General features: G+C 41.6%; 1 non-coding gene across 1 annotated transcript; it reads right to left on the bottom strand.

Moving 5' to 3' along the window:
• Positions 1-4,866: 4,866 nt before the first annotated feature.
• On the bottom strand, positions 4,867-4,998 carry LOC141415322 (small nucleolar RNA SNORA17). The gene has a single exon (XR_012440296.1). It is a non-coding gene; the product is annotated as a small nucleolar RNA SNORA17 (small nucleolar RNA).
• Positions 4,999-6,791: the final 1,793 nt, after the last annotated feature.

Raw genomic sequence — 6,791 nt, 5'->3', positions numbered from 1 at the left:
TCCCAAGCCTTTCTAGGTTCCTTTGTGCAGCTGAACTCACCTCCTTGGCTCACCAGGAGAGAGGCTCCCTCCCACAGATCAACATGGTCTGGAGGCTCCTGGTAGAGGCATCCCTCTCAGTGGGCTGGGTCATTGAGCCAGTGATAAGGAGGTGAAATTTCCACCCTCCAAATCCAGACAACACCCCCAGAAATGTTTCAGAAGAGGTCAGATAGAGACTGAGAGGGCACCAAAACATTCAGGAAGCAAGTTTATTAAGCCATCCAGGAGCAATTCAGCAGACTCATTTCCAAAGGCTGAGCCCTGAGAACAAAGGGGCCTTTCCTTATATACCTTTTAGAGCAGGTTACAGAAATGAGGGGGGAGTGCAGCTTGTCCTATATGTAATCACATGCCATTTCATTGGGTGCTCTAAATTCTGGGTGGAGGTAACCCTTCTTTGGTTTCCAGGTAACATTCTCCAACTCTGGTTTTCCTTTGTTTTACTGTAGCATTGATTAACCTCTCTTCCCCTCCCAACCTTCCTGCCACATAAGAGATTTCCTAACATCAAAATATTGCCTGTGGAACTCATCAGGTTTTTGACTTTTTAGGAAATCAAGTTCTAACTAAATGTTTTTTCAGTGACTTTAATACATTTATAATGCTAAAAATGCATGGGCTGTATGACTTAATTTCATTCAAATGCTATACAAAGGTTTATGGGGTTAAAGTTACAAAAGTATAAAGTAATCAGCACTAGGTAAACACAAAAACTAATTCTATCTGGGAGTACTTAATACTGTATTTCTAAGCTTTTTAGAGGTCTACAAGCTTTGCTTAATCTTACTCTACAGGTAAAAATTTAAATTAACAGTCCTAGTAAGGAAAAAGCAATACAGCCTATTGTTTCCCATGGGGAAGCATATACAGCTTATTTTAGGGTAAAAGCGTTCAAAGCTGTGGAGACATTCTTCTTCCCCCTAGAGACCTATAACTTAATCTCACCTGTGAGAAAAAGTATTTAAAAGAGCCATAGTTCAAGAAACATCATTGGCTTATGATTAAGATAAAAGTTTCATTATATTAAGTTGTGAGGCTAGTACTCTAACTTTTTGGAACATAACTTTTGCTTACAGGTCAGTTTCTCTGAAATTATGAACTCAGAAACCCTTCAGCTCATCCTTTAGGCAACAGGGACTGCTGGGCCAGACTCTACTGCACTGGGAGATTACATTCTGATATGAACTTGGAGAGCAGAGAAACTTGATTCATCCTGGGAGGGACCTTATCAGGTGTTATTCACTGTTGAAACTGCAGTACATACTGCTGAGAAGGGATGGACCCACTACACCTGAATAAAATGAGCTCCCAAGGAGGAAAAATGGACTGTGTCTCCAGAGCCTGGCAATACCAAAGTAACTTCAAAAAGATGTTAACAAAATTGGAGAAAAGGGCAGAACAGGTTCTGCCTGGAAGCAAGGGGTTGTGGTTGGGAGAGGGAGAGGGAGGTGGCAAGGGGGAAAAATGGCCCAAACAATGTATGCACATATGAATAAATGAATAAATAAAAACAAATATATAAAAAATAAAAGCACCCCCCCCAAAAAAAAACCAAGATGGCAGTGGGACTACTTTCCCTTTTTCACTTGGGAACCTGTATATACCATTGATGTCACCTAAACATTTTCTTCTTTGACTTAAGTTTGATGCATGCTACTACCCAGTGTGATCCCCAGGGACAATGTCAACTCTAGGCTATTATTATATATATGTGCTCATTCCCTGGCCCCAGAGAGAACTATCATGATGACTTTGATAAAAACCTAGATGAATCATGTGGGGGCTGTTCAGAGGTTGGGTGGACTACACAGTATGAGGGTTGGACCTCATCATCCTTCAGGAAGGGAAAATGGAAACAAATACAAAAAGAAATCCAAATTAGTAGCTCTCTCTCTCCCCAATTGCCAACTCTACCAATGCAACCCCCCTTTGTTGGTCACAGATAACCCACATACCATGACCATAGAGCCTTCCATCTTGAGGCATTATGGATTGGGAGCCGGTGTCTCTGGAAGAGGCATCACAACTATGTCACCTCCTGACAAGTAGCCTCTATCTCTGATGCCATCCCTTGAACCTAATAGTGGACAAACTAAGGTACCAGTAGTGAAGGTTAAGGATTCAAAGCCAACAATTTCTATTAAAACTGGTTATGGGGAAACTAATGCCTGGTTGAAATGGATTAAATATCCTGTCCACACCTTAAACAAAAACAAGTTACACGTGTGTGAAAGGAAGGCCAGAGCCTCAAGTTGCTCCTTTCCTTATGGGATGGACCTCAGACTCTACTAAATGAAATATATAACACTCTTCCAGGAAAAGGACAGTCTGGGGCAATGAGTCTTGTATGACCCTGTCACTACTGTTTCCCACAGTCAAAGATTTTGGGGGGCAAAAGCCACCCTGGTTGATAAGACCCCCATCCTAAAACTCTAACTATGCCTCATGCCTCTCAGGTTGGGGGGAGGAATTAGAGTCAATGGGAAATGCCTATGGGTGTAGTGAAGGCCAGTCTTTGGAGAGTTAAGCAGTCAATCTGCTGTGACTGTTGCCCAAGCAAACATCTGGTAGTATTGTGGTGGATGTTTACTAAAGACTCTTCTAGTCAAATGGAGTGGGACTTGCACTTTAGTCCAATAGGCTATTCCTTTCACCCTGGCATTATGATAACCCAAATCTTCCCTAACCATGTCTACACAGATGCATTGGGTTCCCACAGGGAGTCTGATAAATTCAAAGGAAAAAATCAAATAGCAGGATTTAAATCAGCACTGTTCTAGTGATGCACTATTAATAAGAATTTGGACTTGATTGACTATACCTATTATAACCAACAGAGATTTGCCAATTATAACAGGGATACAATGAAGGAAATTGCAGAACTAAGCAGGCCCCACCATGGCATGGGAAAACCTGATGGCCCTAGGCATGACTCTGGCAGAAAAGTTGGGGGGGGTGTCTCTGTCCTTGTTGGGGTCAAATGTTGTACATTCATCCCCAACAACACAGCTCTGGGTGGGACCATAACCAAGGTTCTCCAACACCTAACAGCTCTGTCAGAAAATTGGCTAAAAACTCAGGGATAAATGACCCTTTACTAACTGGCTAGAACAATTGTTTAGAAAATGGAAAGGAGTAATAGCCTCAATTCTAACATCCCTCATTGACGTATTTGGGGCTGTGACCTTAATTGGGTGCTGAATTATTCCCTTTGTATGAGGATTGACTGTTTGCCTCATAGAGACTACCCTAACTAAGCCAATTCCTGTGTCACACCAGCTGTTGTTAAACACAGCTGAAATAGAAAGTCAATTAATGTTAAATGAGTTTGAAGAATATAAATTAAAGATGAAGGAAGTGTGAGGAAGCACTCTTTTCCATCAAACTGTGTACATCCATTTTAATTACCTGCATTGTCTATAGTTCCAGGTTCTTCTTTCAGATTCTTGCTAAGCCCCTTTGCCCATGAAAATTTTCATGTTGTGTATCTTAACCCCTCCCCCAAGTTAGTTTCGAATTTCAGCCAATTGAGTAGCTTGTGAACTTTCAATCTGGCCCTATCCAGGTCAAGATGCAGGGTCAGTTGTATCAGGAATATTAGGAGGGTCAGACTGCCCTGCCCCTTTGTGCATGCTGTGTCCATTTGCCAATGCACCCTTCAGCAGAAGTAAATTTTGCCTTGCCAAGACAATTCTCCACTTCTGTGTCTTCAATTGTGACTCCAGTCACAATTCTTCAGGGTGTTATTTCTAACAGGCTGAAGAGAAGAGCCTGTAGAGGTGAAGATGGAATAGTCTAGGCTGGAAATTACCATTTGGGGTCCACATGATTCCAGTGGAATGCTGAGTAGATACATTGAACGGGTAGAATCTTAGGATTCACAGATTGAGCATGTAGGAGAAAAAGAAGTATAAAGGGTTGTTTCTGGGATTCATCCTGAGGACACTTCAGAGCAAAGTTTCCTCAAAAAGGAAGAAAGATATAATAAGAAGTGGGGAATATCATGAATTCATGTTTGAGGTTAGGTGTGGTGGCTCATGCCTATTTTCCCAGTTACTCAGGAGGTAGGGATCCAGATGACTGTTAATCAAGACCCAGGTCAGGGAAAGGCTTTAGTGAAATCCTATCTCTACATATAAACAAAGTATCATGATAGATATCTGTAATTATTATTGAACCAGGCATAGATAGGAGGATTATAGTTCAAGGCAGCCTGGGCAGAAAAACACAAATACAAATGTGGACACCACAATTCAAGGGTGGGGTGTCCCTCAGATTTTTGGATGGAACTGCAAAAGAGACTAAACCTTGGGTAGCTAAGTCCAGAAGATAGGAAGAAGAAACAGAAGACACCAAGAGCAGCCAAAGAGATAGTATGACAAATTAAAACATTTATTTCTCTGAGGCCAAATGAAGAGGAGTTTTTAGAAAGAGTGACTGTCTGGGACAAGTGCAGCTGAGAGCTAGAGCAAAGCTAGAACAGAAAAATAGCCACAGCATGGGTCAATGTGACAGTCACTGATTACCTTGACAGTAATGATTTCTGTGTATTGGTGCAGCCCAAAGCCTGATGGGAATAGATTTAAGAAGAGAATGAGAGGGAAGAATGTGGTGACAAATCGTCTCACACATATTCAAAGAGTTTTGCTACTGTGAAAGAGAGCACAAATGTGGCATCATAGGTATGGAGTCAAGGGAAAGTTTTGTTGCCAGAGATAGGCAGTATTAGAACACATTGAATGTTGATGGGTATAAGCCAGTTAAGAGATAAACTGATGGCACAGAGGTGGCCTTGAGTGACAGGAAGTTGGATTTTTTTTTTCAAATGTCAGGCTACTAATCATTCAAATGCTCATGGGTCAAGATGCAGAGCATAGACAAGCCATCTTTTCTCTCTGCCACCTACTGACAAAACTGTGACAGGGAAGTCACACCAGGAAAGCCTCTAGAGGCAGTAGAGAGTTGGATCTAATACACAACCATAGAAGGCACAGTGTAAGAATAGATTTGCTGAGGACTGTCCTTGCTCTCTTGACTACTTCTATTATCTAAGTAAAATAATGCATAATGTCATCAGATGAGCTTATGGGGACAAGGAGAGGCCAGAGATTTGACAATGGAGAGAAATGGTTTGTCTATGGGTTGTAGACAGAACTGATTGGAAGAATATGATAGCAGAGTCAGGCAGCCACAGGGTCACTTGTAGCTAAAAGTCATGAAACCAATTACCATGGCATGTGCAGGTGGGGAAGGTTTAAGAAGTTGAGTTATAGTAGGGTTGGATATTTATCACATCAGTACAATAGTGATTATAGTAGCTGGGTATAGTGGTACACATCTGTAATCCCAGCTTCTCAGGAGGCAGAGGCAGGAGGAGGGCATTTAAAGCCAGCTTTGACAACATTAGCAAGAAACTGTCTCAAAAACAAAATAAAACCAAAAGGTCTTGGGACAATAGAGGACTTGCCTAGCAATCCATAAGTTCAATCCCTGGTACTGGTGATTGCACTGGCTGAGTATCCAGTGTGTACTATAGACAGTTCCTGTACCTTTGGAGCAGAGATGTACAGACAAACACATACACACACACACACAAACACCGAGAGAGACAGAGAGAGAGAGAGAGACAGAGAGAGAGAGAAAATTTCAGGTACGCTAAGAAAAGGTAAAAGAGTACATGAGATGAAGAGTGGGGCTGGAGAGCATCTCTGGATAGAAAGGGTTGAAGAGGTGAATGAGATGTCACTAAAAAGACATTTGAGCTAAGATCTGAATAAGACACCAGATTTGTGAAATCAGGTGAGGAGCTATCAAGACAGAGAAAACACCAATGCAAGCACACTGAGACAAGATTAGTGAGGGAGTGCTGGATTGTGAAAATCAGTGAAGGTGCCTCTGAGGGGACTACACCATTTGTTAATTCAGGACTAAGGGAGAGCTAAAGTCCAGAAGGATCCCAGAGGCTTCCATGTGGATAACTGTAGGGACTGCCACTGAGATTACAATGTCTTCTGTCTGAAAGCTGGTTTGAGTAAATGAAGATAATGAATTCACCTTTTGAATTTGTTGGATTTGTACCTGGAACAGTGCCTAGTCCCTGGTATTGCTTGATGTTTCAGTGAGATACCTGTGGAGCAGTACTGAACTCTAGGTCCTATGACATTATAACTTTGAGGTACAGATAAAACACTTCACAGGTGGGCAAAAGTAACACAAAAATTTAAGAGACTTGTTCAAAAGTGAGGTGATCTTAACTGGCAGAATAAAGTCTGGCTTCAACTCATTTTTCATTCATTCCACAGGTTATATAATCATGATGCTTATATTAGCTCCTCATATTATTCCTCCACAGAAGTGCAAATCCTCTGGCAACAGTAACCAGGTAGGGTCCATGGTGGCCAGGTCACACAATTTATGCTCATTGTATTTGCAAACCCTACTAAACAAACATGATCAAGCACTGGTGGCAAACAGGCTGCTGCCCACTGTGTCCCTGCTGCATTGGGTGACAGTAGGACACTATCTGGCAGCATCAAATGAGTCAGATATCGTGCTTGACCTTAGTGAAAAATTTGTATAGTCCTCTCCTTGAGTACATGAACTTGAATCTTTGGACTTCAATTAGGAATAGGTCAGTGCTCCACAGTGAAAAATTATTGTACTGGGATGAAAGAACCTTGTGTTTTTCCAAGAAAGAAAAAACTGCATTTTGATGTTGATGTAATTATACATCTTTGGCATTAAATAAA

This window comes from Castor canadensis, chromosome 12 (assembly GCF_047511655.1).
Source record: "Castor canadensis chromosome 12, mCasCan1.hap1v2, whole genome shotgun sequence".
Classification (NCBI taxonomy): Eukaryota; Metazoa; Chordata; class Mammalia; order Rodentia; family Castoridae; genus Castor; species Castor canadensis.
This window is presented reverse-complemented; position numbering and strand designations above follow the sequence as displayed.